Raw genomic sequence first — 11,020 nt, forward strand, 5'->3', positions numbered from 1 at the left:
CGGTAGAGCTGCTTTCTTGTAATCAATAAAGTTGAATCTGTAGCCACGCCCCTTTGGTGAGTGTTTGACGGTTACCCAATATTTGCAGTCATACCGGACAACAAAGAGGAGGGACTAATGAGCCACCTTTATTGGTTATAAGAAAACTGCTCTCTCCCGCGTGCGTGGCATCCGTCGGCAGTCGGAGAACGAAGCCGTCCCACCGGAAGAATCTGCCCCGCTGTACACTCCGGAGCAACTGATGCCGATCTTCGCGCAGCTCGCCACTCGACTGCGCGGCTGCAAAACCCGATTCGACCAGGTCTTCACACTTGGCATGTTCATCATTGAAAATGACTGCTAGGGTGGGCCTGGTCAACTGGAACGCTTGCTCGCTAAAGAGCAAATCAATCGAGCTGAAGGATTTCCTTGAGGAGAAGGAAATAGACGTGGCGTTCATTACCGAAACGCACCTAAAACCGGAGGTGAACGTCAACATCCCGGACTTCCGCATCGTGCGACTCGACCGGCCGACCAGGGGAGGTGGTGTGGCCATCGCTCTTCGCTACAACATCAACTGTCGTCTGCTTCCAAGCTTCCAGCTCAATGTCATCGAGGCCATCGGTGTCGAAATCACCACTTCGGTCGGCACAATCGCGCTCATCGCGGCGTACTGTCCAACGCAGGCCAAAGCCGGCGATGGATCATCGGCTGCCCTTCGGAGGGACATCGTCAAGCTGACGCGGAGGCAAGGCCAGTATATCATTGCCGGCGACTTGAATGCCAAACATCAAGCCTGGGGCAACAGTCGCGGCAATCGAAACGGCACCATCTGGAGCAACGACATGGAGGAAGGCACGATCCTGAGCCCGGATTCCCCCACTCGGCTGAGTCGGTCCGGTGCCCACGCAACGCTCGACCTCTACGTAACAAACCTGAGTGACCACGTCTCGCAGCCGGTTGTATACCAGGAGCTCAGTTCGGATCACTATCCGGTGGTGGCGGAACTGGGCTCCTCGGTCAATCGGCACCAGCAGTTACGGCGGAACTACCACCGAGTGAACTGGCAGCGTTTCCAGCAGTGCGTCGATAACACCGTCGACTACGAGGTGCGTCCGGAGACGCCGGAAAGTATCGACCGCCAGCTGTGCGCTATCGAGGAGGCGATCACGGCGGCCCGAGAGCAACACGTACCGACGGCTCGGCAGGTAAGCAACTCCTTAAACATCGATACACTCACCAAAGATTTGATTCGATTGCGGAATGTCACTCGCAGGCAGTTTCAGCGTACTGGACTGCCTGAGCTTAAGGCACGCTGCAATCGAATATCAAAATTATCCAGGCCAGAATGGTGGACCTCAGAAATAACGACTTTTCGAATAAGATCCGCACTCTCCCAGATTATGCTAAGCCGTTCTGGAAAATGACCAAAATTCTAAAATCCAAGCCTCGGCCCATTCCACCTTTGATCCCACTAGACAATAATGGCTCTAAGGATCGCTTGATAACTCCTGCAGAGAAGGTCGCTGAAATAGGTCGTCACTTCGTCAGCTCACACAATCTTGGGCAGAACATCGTCAGTCCACACGAAGCAGCCGTCAACGAGCATGCTAACAACATCCATTTGATTCCCAACGACTTCTCGGAGGAGTTGGAGATCTCAGCTGACGAATTGACGGCCTATATCAAATCGTCGAAGAACATGAAGGCCCCAGGCTTCGACAGCATCCTGAATCTCGAGCTCAAACACATGAGTGCTCCGTTCTTTGAGCACCTCTCGCTGATCTTTAATCAGTGTGTCCGGCTTAGCTACTTCCCATCGTCCTGGAAGTCAGCGAAAGTCATCCCCATCCGGAAGCCTGGGAAGGATCCTTCCTCCCCCAAAAGTTATCGACCCATCAGCCTTCTCTCAGGGTTATCCAAGCTATTCGAAAAAGCTATTCATCATCGGTTACTTGAGTCTGCCGAAAATCTCAACATCTTGCTCGAGGAACAGTTTGGTTTCCGACGAGGTCGGTCAACTGTACACCAACTGACCCGAGTTACCAACGTCCTCAGACGGAACAAGTTTGTCTCGAAAACATCCGCCATGGCCTTACTCGATGTCGAGAAGGCATTTGACAATGTATGGCATGATGGCCTGGTGTACAAACTACAACGCTACAATCTTCCCAGCTACCTGGTGAAAATCATCAACAATTACCTGTCGGCAAGGACATTCCGGGTCTCAATCAGCGGAGCGAGTTCCAATGCGCACAACATCGTCGCAGGCGTCCCCCAGGGCAGTATCCTCGGGCCCTGCTTTTCAATCTGTTCACCTCCGACATGCCAGAACCTCCAGAAGGCGGCATTCTGTCTCTGTTCGCAGATGACACATCCATCGTCTACAACGGTAGAGTGATCAGAGCGCTAGTGGCAAAACTCCAACGAGGCCTGGATGCCCTGACAGAGTACCTCACCAGCTGGAAGATCTGTATCAACGCGGCGAAGACCCAGGTCATCATTTTCCCCCACTCCAAATCCCCTAAACTTGTTCCGCCTGGGGACTGTAAAATCATCCTCAATGGCACGACCGTGGAATGGGCCAATGAGGCCGGCTACCTTGGCTTGACCCTCGACAGCAAGCTTATTTTCAGGCAACAGGTTGACAAAACGGTGACAAAGTGTAACGTTTTATTGAAACTTCTGTACCCTTTGATCAACCGCCGGTCGTCATTGTCCCTGAAAAATAAGCTTGCTGTCTACAAGCAAATCATCCTCCCTGTGATCGAATATGGCATGCTGGTCTGGGAGAGCTGCGCTAAAACCCACCACCTCAAACTTCAACGGGTTCAAAACAAATTCCTGAGGATGATCCTCAACACCCCTCCCAGGACAAGAACATCCGAGGTCCACCGTCTGGCCGGAATAAAAACCTTACATGAACGCTTTGGTGAGTGTAAAAAAAAAGTTTAGAGCCGTTGCTTACAATCGGACCAACAAGCGCTTAGGGCGCTAGTTCCAATCTAGGTTATCAAATTTTTATTGTAAATATTAGTGTACATAGTAGTTAGGTTATCAAATTTTAAAAAACACTAGCGCCTCCTGAAGGCCGTCATGATACATTATATTTTAAAAATTAAGTCAAACATTATAATCATAATAATAACAATAATTGGAATTGAAGTTGGAGGGCCAACCGGCCGATCACTGTACATGTTAAAATTAATTGTAGAACAAAAAATGTTTTAAATAAAGAAGAATTTTACTACTTACTACGCGTGCGAGTCATTACAATTTGTGACAGCAGCGCGTACTGACGTGCTTTTAGCTCGCGCATTTTTCGTTTCGTTCGTTCATTCGCTGTGTTTACCTACACGGATAAAAATGAATAAGCAAGTTAGCTTATTATTTATTCATTATTAATATTTGTCAATTTTTATTCCCATCAAAGATTAAAAATTAAGCCCTTTTATAAGCACTGAATTGCTTTTCAATTATATATCCATTAAATTGATTTTGAAATAGTAATTTCTAATCTGAAGACTTGGCAAAATATTTCCACTTAATTTTTGCGAGGTGACGCTGTACATTCGATTTTGTTAGTTTAGAAATATAAAAGATATTTAATTGCCCTGATAATTGCTCATTCTTTGATAAAGTCAACGATTGACAGACTAGCAATAAGGACTAGCCGATTTTTTCTGCCGGAACATGTTTCGCTGTGTGCACAGGTAAATCTAATTATTTTTTTTTAACAGACTCTTTCCAAATATAGCTACCTTTTTATTTCAATTCATTCCTTTCACAGGTTGATTGTAGGTCATCTAGATTTTGGTGGAGTGACGGAATTGCAAGCAAAACTTCCGGCTCTACCTAAGCAACATGAGTCTCAACGAACAGCGACGAATATTTTCCTCCTGCCGTGCCACCTCGATGCCACCAGCAGTAACAGCATGGCGAACACTAAGTTCATCCGGTACTGGAAGTCTTGACTGGACCATCGGAGAAGTAAAGCAGATTACAGATTCTGTGACCAATTGACATTACGGCATGCTTTTACCGCAGAATGCTCCTCGGAATGCTCTCAACATGTAATGCACACAATAAAAATTTAATAAATACAGACCGCTAATTAAACGAGATTCTTAGTTTCATGCAACATTTTCCCATTTCTGATGTTTCAATTTGTTTATTTTGATAGCTATGAAAAGTCGATTGGTTGAATAAACTTAATTTAATCCTCACTGGATAAACTTTGATTAATCATTTCAAATGATTAAACTTAAATTAATCATTCGCAGCTTATTATCATATTAAGCATTACAATGAGTGGATAGATCGAATAGGGTTTTAGATTAAACTTTAATCTATTTAGCTTTTTATTTTTTATCCGTGTACACAGCGACAGCATGCAGTTACCAGCGGTAGAACTGCCGGTGGTCTGCGAATATGCATGAAAGAAGTGGGCGATTTTTTTTGTCATTCTGTGCTTGATGATGGTCGCGTGCAATGGTGTCGGTTGCGATGGATGCAATCGCCCATCGCATCGCTCGGAGTTCGGTGGTGGATGAAGAAGAATAAAATTAGAGAGATTTGGTCTGCTCATTCAGGTGATTGGTTTCATAATTCAAATGATCCCGGAATGAGTACGAGTCATGTCATATGACTGACCATATGTTAAGTTGTGCTTGGTACTAAACGACATGTACATTAAAACATTTCTGATTTCATATAAAAAAAATTAACTACACTGATGAAAATGAAAATTTGATTAAAATAATTACTTTCATTTATTTGCAGAAGGTATTAGCAATTAAAGATGCACAATCAGCAATAGTGTTAATATCCATTTTAGATTAGAAAATTTTGCTGAATTACATGTTTTAAAAAAAGTCCGCAAAAAATAATTTCCAGAAGAATATTTAAATAAACTTTATCTTATACTTTGTTTTTTATTTTCTGAGAAATTGTATCATTAAACTTGACGTAGACATGGAGTTTGGAATCAAAACATTATATAATTTTTCGTTGATGTATTAGCAGTATCTCCTCTATTATAGTAGGGTCACTGCTCCTTGACTTGTTTCTTATTGCTGTGATTTTTTTGACGTAGGACTTACGTCTCTCTTTACTATACCGGGTGTCATTTCAAAATTTCTAAATCGGCCGCGTTACGCTGTGTTGAAAGATTTCAAACGTTAACAGCTTTTACCCTAGTGAACAGATTTCTGCAGTTAACCCCTCAATCGACAGCTTTCAAGTATGCCTTTCATATTAATGCTTGATAATATCCGAAACCTTGTTTCAATAGGCTTAAAACTGTTTTCAAAGCAAAACATTGAATTCACGAAAACCTATAAATATGAGTACCGCATCATTCTTGCATCATTCCATTGCCACGTTCTGATTGGTGCAGACGTCAACGAATGAGCTCACGCTAGGTCTGCTAAGAAGGCATAAAATAGCGCAGCGCGAATTTTTCCTCTCAATCTAACCGAAACAGGCAAAGCAATAACAGCATCGCATCGTCGGAATTTTTGAACGGTTGCATCATCGTCTCAGCCACGCATTCGCAAACCTAAAGCCTTTTTAAGAGCAAGGCAGAATCGTCAGCATTCTCAGGTCAGCATCATCGGCATTTTCAGCCCGTCATTGTCGAGAAGCCAACAGTAAGCGCGGCACGGCGGTGTGTGACGATAGAGTGTCGACGACAACACTACTGATCAAGTTTTCTCGGCCGATGGCAGCAGCGGTTAAGCGTTTGGTATTGCTGCAGACATCGATTCATAATGTTTTAAACAATCATAAACTCCCAGTTGAACCGCTCAAGAGGAAATTTACATCTAACATTGTGAATGGATCTTTTCAGAACCACTAATATACTTACTAAAGAGTTTTTCGCAATAGAATCATTTTGAAAATGTAGTACAATCAACTTAGAGCAATTAGAGAGCGTTTGCGTGACAATTTTATTAATTCGCGTTCATGGCGATGAATTGTTACAAAATTATGTCTTCCTCGCTCACGACAAAAGAAAATGCGTTTCTTATTCTAAGATTTCAACGAAAATTTTGTAATTTCTCCATTAGAATTCCAAAATTGTCACTGTTTTGAGTCTAAATATTTGAATTTAAGATTTGATTTATTTGTTGATGTGAATAGGTAAATAGCTACTGAATTTTGTGCAACTTTCAAACGTTGGTATATAAAGCTTTTGAATATTCTTGGTTAAAGCTTGGGAAATTCTAACAGAAATTGGTTGGTGACTTCCTGCTGGAAAACTTCCGAAAAATCTGTTGGTAAATTTTCAGGATTTTTCACAGAAATTCTTGTGATCATAGCTAAATTAACTTCGAAGGAAATCGCAACGTGAATTCTTGCGGGAGTTTCTCGGGAATCTCTGCAAAAACTCTTCCGGGAAAACATTTTCAAAAATTTTCAACAATTTTTTTTCAAAATCAACATCAAAAACAATTTCTGCGGAAGCACTTAAAAGACGGGTGTTCATGTCCTTCAACAGACATGTTTTGAATACGCCATGCTTTAGAATGGTTTAAAAATGACAACAAGTTGCGCTCGTCTCTTCATAATATTTGTTTAATCAATGCTCAAGCGTGTAACCATGGAATTCAAACAGGGTTTGTTAATATCCGAAAATTGATGTTAGTAAATAACTACAAACGTTAATTTTGTTCTCGAAAACATTTGCTAACGAGAATAAAGCCCATCTAAATAGACATAAAACTAGTTTTCAAATAAACGTCCTTAGATATAGAATTTCATTTGTTTAAATAATCCTAAAACTAAATCCGCACAAAGTCCTAAAATCGTTATGTAAATCAGCGCCGAATCCGCGAAAACCGCAAAATCCGCGAAAATCGCGAAATCCGCTTAGTCGTAACAACCCTGAAATTGTACTTGGGTGCCGAATCCAATATTCTAGAGATAAAATTTTATGCGTGATTTTCATAAATAACGTCAAAACTAACAGTGGATAATTTTCTGACTTAACCGCGAAGTGGACGAAGGACTTCACTTGACCACGTCTTTAAAGATTCATAAGATGTTCAAATCTTTCACATAATCTTATTTGGATAAAAAGCCACCGATAACAGCTCAAACATTAATAAACTATCAATCGATTTTTCATCAAATGTTGGATTTTTTGGCATTGATAAAAAAATATGTAGAAAAACATTGTTTGATACTGACCGCACACAAAGCGAACGTGACTGAATGATCGTCCCATGTTATGAATTCTAAATCTTATCACCCGAAATCCCATGTCCGGGTGTTTCCTTCCTTCTACTACTAACAATGTTGTCTCAGAAAAGAACACCCTACTTCCCACCTGAACTGCAATTCTAAGCTCGCTTTCCCGGCTTATTGGCCTGCATCAAGCGAAAAGTCCCGTTAAGAAATAGACGCCAGCAGCGAGCAACAAGCGTAAGAAAGAAGAAGCCCTTCTCGAACGCGTTGATGATGATGACGCTTTGGCTGACAAAGAAGCGGGATACAAGACACTAGCTGATTGGCCCACCAATTGGGAAGCAGAGAAGATTCAAAATTAAGTATTTAGTATAAAAGAAAAGTGCATTCACTCGCAGAGCATTCAGTCTTTTTTATACCATCATTAGAAATTCGCGGTTATTTGAAAAGATCGTTTTCTTACTTTTTGCACTTAGCCGAAGCAAACAGCCTTTTTCAAGGCTCTAAGAGTTGAAAATAATGTTCTCCTTCAGTCGCTATCGCACGGATTAGAAGGCGCTTCAGTGGAAGGGCTGAGATACAGTCTACATCCCCTGCTAAGCCAACTTGTGGTTTATTTCAGGCAGTCCTTCAGTGGGAAGGTTGCCACTGTCGAGGCTAATATTTCGTGACCGGACAGATACTTCCTGAATTTATTTATCCAAAATAGTTGATGTGAGAAATTTGGACATATTATGTATCTTAAAGGCATGGTCAAGTCAAGTCCTACGTCCACTTAGCGGTTATGTCACAGACATTACCCACTGTTCGTTTTTTATCAGTAAGCACGCATGGTAGCAAAAAGAAGCAACGAAATTGGTGCTGCATTTCTTTGTTTGGAAAACGGGACAGTTCCCCCAAAAAAGCACATTTTGCCCAAGTGTATAATTGTTCGTTTGTCTAAGAAATCTAAGCCGTTTTCGAATAATAGATACTCGGAAGTAGTGATAGGGAGTTTGTTTTAATTTGAGATAAATTCAGAACCATTTTGGCCCAATGACATTTTCGATTCCTGTGAACCAGACAAATGTATTTTGAATTAATTTTTTTGACGTAGGACTTACGTCTCTCTTTACTATACCGGGTGTCATTTCAAAATTTCTAAATCGGCCGCGTTACGCTGTGTTGAAAGATTTCAAACGTTAACAGCTTTTACCCTAGTGAACAGATTTCTGCAGTAGACCCCTCAATCGACAGCTTTCAAGTATGCCTTTCATATTAATGCTTGATAATATCCGAAACCTTGTTTCAATAGGCCTAAAACTGTTTTCAAAGCAAAACATTGAATTCACGAAAACCTATAAATATGAGTACCGCATCATTCTTGCATCATTCCATTGCCACGTTCTGATTGGTGCAGACGTCAACGAATGAGCTCACGCTAGGTCTGCTAAGAAGGCATAAAATAGCGCAGCGCGAATTTTTCCTCTCAATCTAACCGAAACAGGCAAAGCAATAACAGCATCGCATCGTCGGAATTTTTGAACGGTTGCATCATCGTCTCAGCCACGCATTCGCAAACCTAAAGCCTTTTTAAGAGCAAGGCAGAATCGTCAGCATTCTCAGGTCAGCATCATCGGCATTTTCAGCCCGTCATTGTCGAGAAGCCAACAGTAAGCGCGGCACGGCGGTGTGTGACGATAGAGTGTCGACGACAACACTACTGATCAAGTTTTCTCGGCCGATGGCAGCAGCGGTTAAGCGTTTGGTATTCCTGCAGACATCGATTCATAATGTTTTAAACAATCATAAACTCCCAGTTGAACCACTCAAGAGGAAATTTACATCTAACATTGTGAATGGATCTTTTCAGAACCACTAATATACTTATTAAAGAGTTTTTCGCAATAGAATCATTTTAAAAATTTAGTACAATCAACTAATTAGAGAGCGTTTGCGTGACAATTTTATTAATTCGCGTTCATGGCGATGAATTGTTACAAAATTATGTCTTCCTCGCTCACGACAAAAGAAAATGCGTTTCTTATTCTAAGATTTCAACGAAAATTTTTGTAATTTCTCCACTAGAATTCCAAAAATTGTCACTGTTTTGAGTCTAAATATTTGAATTTAAAATTTGATTTATTTGTTGATGTGAATAGGTAAATAGCTACTGAATTTTGTGCAACTTTCAAACGTTGGTATATAAAGCTTTTGAATATTCTTGCATTGATAAAAACGAACAGTGGGTAATGTCTGTGACATAACCGCGAAGTGGACGTAGGACTTGACTTGACCATGCCTTTGAAGATGTATAATATATCCAAATCTCTCACGTCACCTAATTTGTATAAAAAATCGGCGATAACAGCCCAAACATTATTATAACAATTTTCATGAGCAATATAGGAAAAATATCTCAAAAAGAAAAGCTCTCAATCGATTTTTCATCTAATAGTGGATTTTTTTGTGATTTATTTCATTATATGTCACAGTTCTTGTTATGTAACGGTTATGAAAAAATCTTGAAAATCTGCTATTCGCGTATAACATTTTATTTCTAGAGTATTTTAGAATTTTTAAGAACTTTTTAGTAAGTCTATCAATGGCTCTCAGAAGAGCTTGCGTATGCTTTGAAAATAAACATTTTCTATGTCCATTTCTATGACAAATGCCACCCAATTGCGAAAATTATTATTAACTCTCTTGGCCCTGATAAGGGCCGAAAATTAACTCCTTTCAGGGAACTGGTTGACCGAGGGGGTTTCTTTACTCGAAACCAAAACACACACACACACGCGATTTCTTCAAGAACATTGCAGTTCTTTCTCTTGATTTTCTTCAACTTGTTTCGGCTCGATACCAATGCCGGCCGGTCTCGGCTCAACAATGATGCCGGTCGGCCTCAGCTCTTCATTGATGCCGGCTAGTTTCGGCTCGACTCTGCTGCTGCTGCCGGTATCTCCTCGGCATTGCTGCGGTGTCGGGTCTGTAGAATGGGCTGCTTCTGGAACATTTTCTGCGGCTGTACTGGCATGCTTTGGCTGATGGTGGCCTCGGCGCTGCCGGGCCGAAAAGCGGATGATGCGGACGATGCTGTTTTGCGAAAAGTTGCGAGTGCTGTCGAATCGATGCTGCTGTGGCTTTGCTTGTCCCGGTTAGAATGAAAGAAAAAAACGAACAGTGGGTAATGTCTGTGACATAACCGCTAAGTGGACGTAGGACTTGACTTGACCATACCTTTAAGATACATAATATGTCCAAATTTCTCACATCAATTATTTTGGATAAACAATCGGCGTTGCATACCATTCCTTGGCAAAATCTTCTCATCAAACCGACACAGAAATCAAATCTACCTCGAACAAGAATCATCAAAAAAATTCAGAAAGTATCTGTCCGGTCACGAAATATTAGCCTCGACAGTGGCAACCTTCCCACTGAAGGACTGCCTGAAATAAACCACAAGTTGGCTTAGCAGGGGATGTAGACTGTATCTCAGCCCTTCCACTGAAGCGCCTTCTAATCCGTGCGATAGCGACTGAAGGAGAACATTATTTTCAACTCTTAGAGCCTTGAAAAGGCTGTTTGCTTCGGCTAAGTGCAAAAGTAAGAAAACGATCTTTTCAAATAACCGCGAATTTCTAATGATGGTATAAAAAAGACTGAATGCTCTGCGAGTGAATGCACTTTTCTTTTATACTAAATACTTAATTTTGAATCTTCTCTGCTTCCCAATTGGTGGGCCAATCAGCTAGTGTCTTGTATCCCGCTTCTTTGTCAGCCAAAGCGTCATCATCATCAACGCGTTCGAGAAGAGCTTCTTCTTTTTACGCTTGTTGCTCGCTGCTGGCGTCTATTTCTTAACGGG

The sequence above is a fragment of the Armigeres subalbatus genome, unplaced genomic scaffold (genome assembly GCF_024139115.2).
Source record: "Armigeres subalbatus isolate Guangzhou_Male unplaced genomic scaffold, GZ_Asu_2 Contig1940, whole genome shotgun sequence".
In the NCBI taxonomy this organism is placed as follows: domain Eukaryota; kingdom Metazoa; phylum Arthropoda; class Insecta; order Diptera; family Culicidae; genus Armigeres; species Armigeres subalbatus.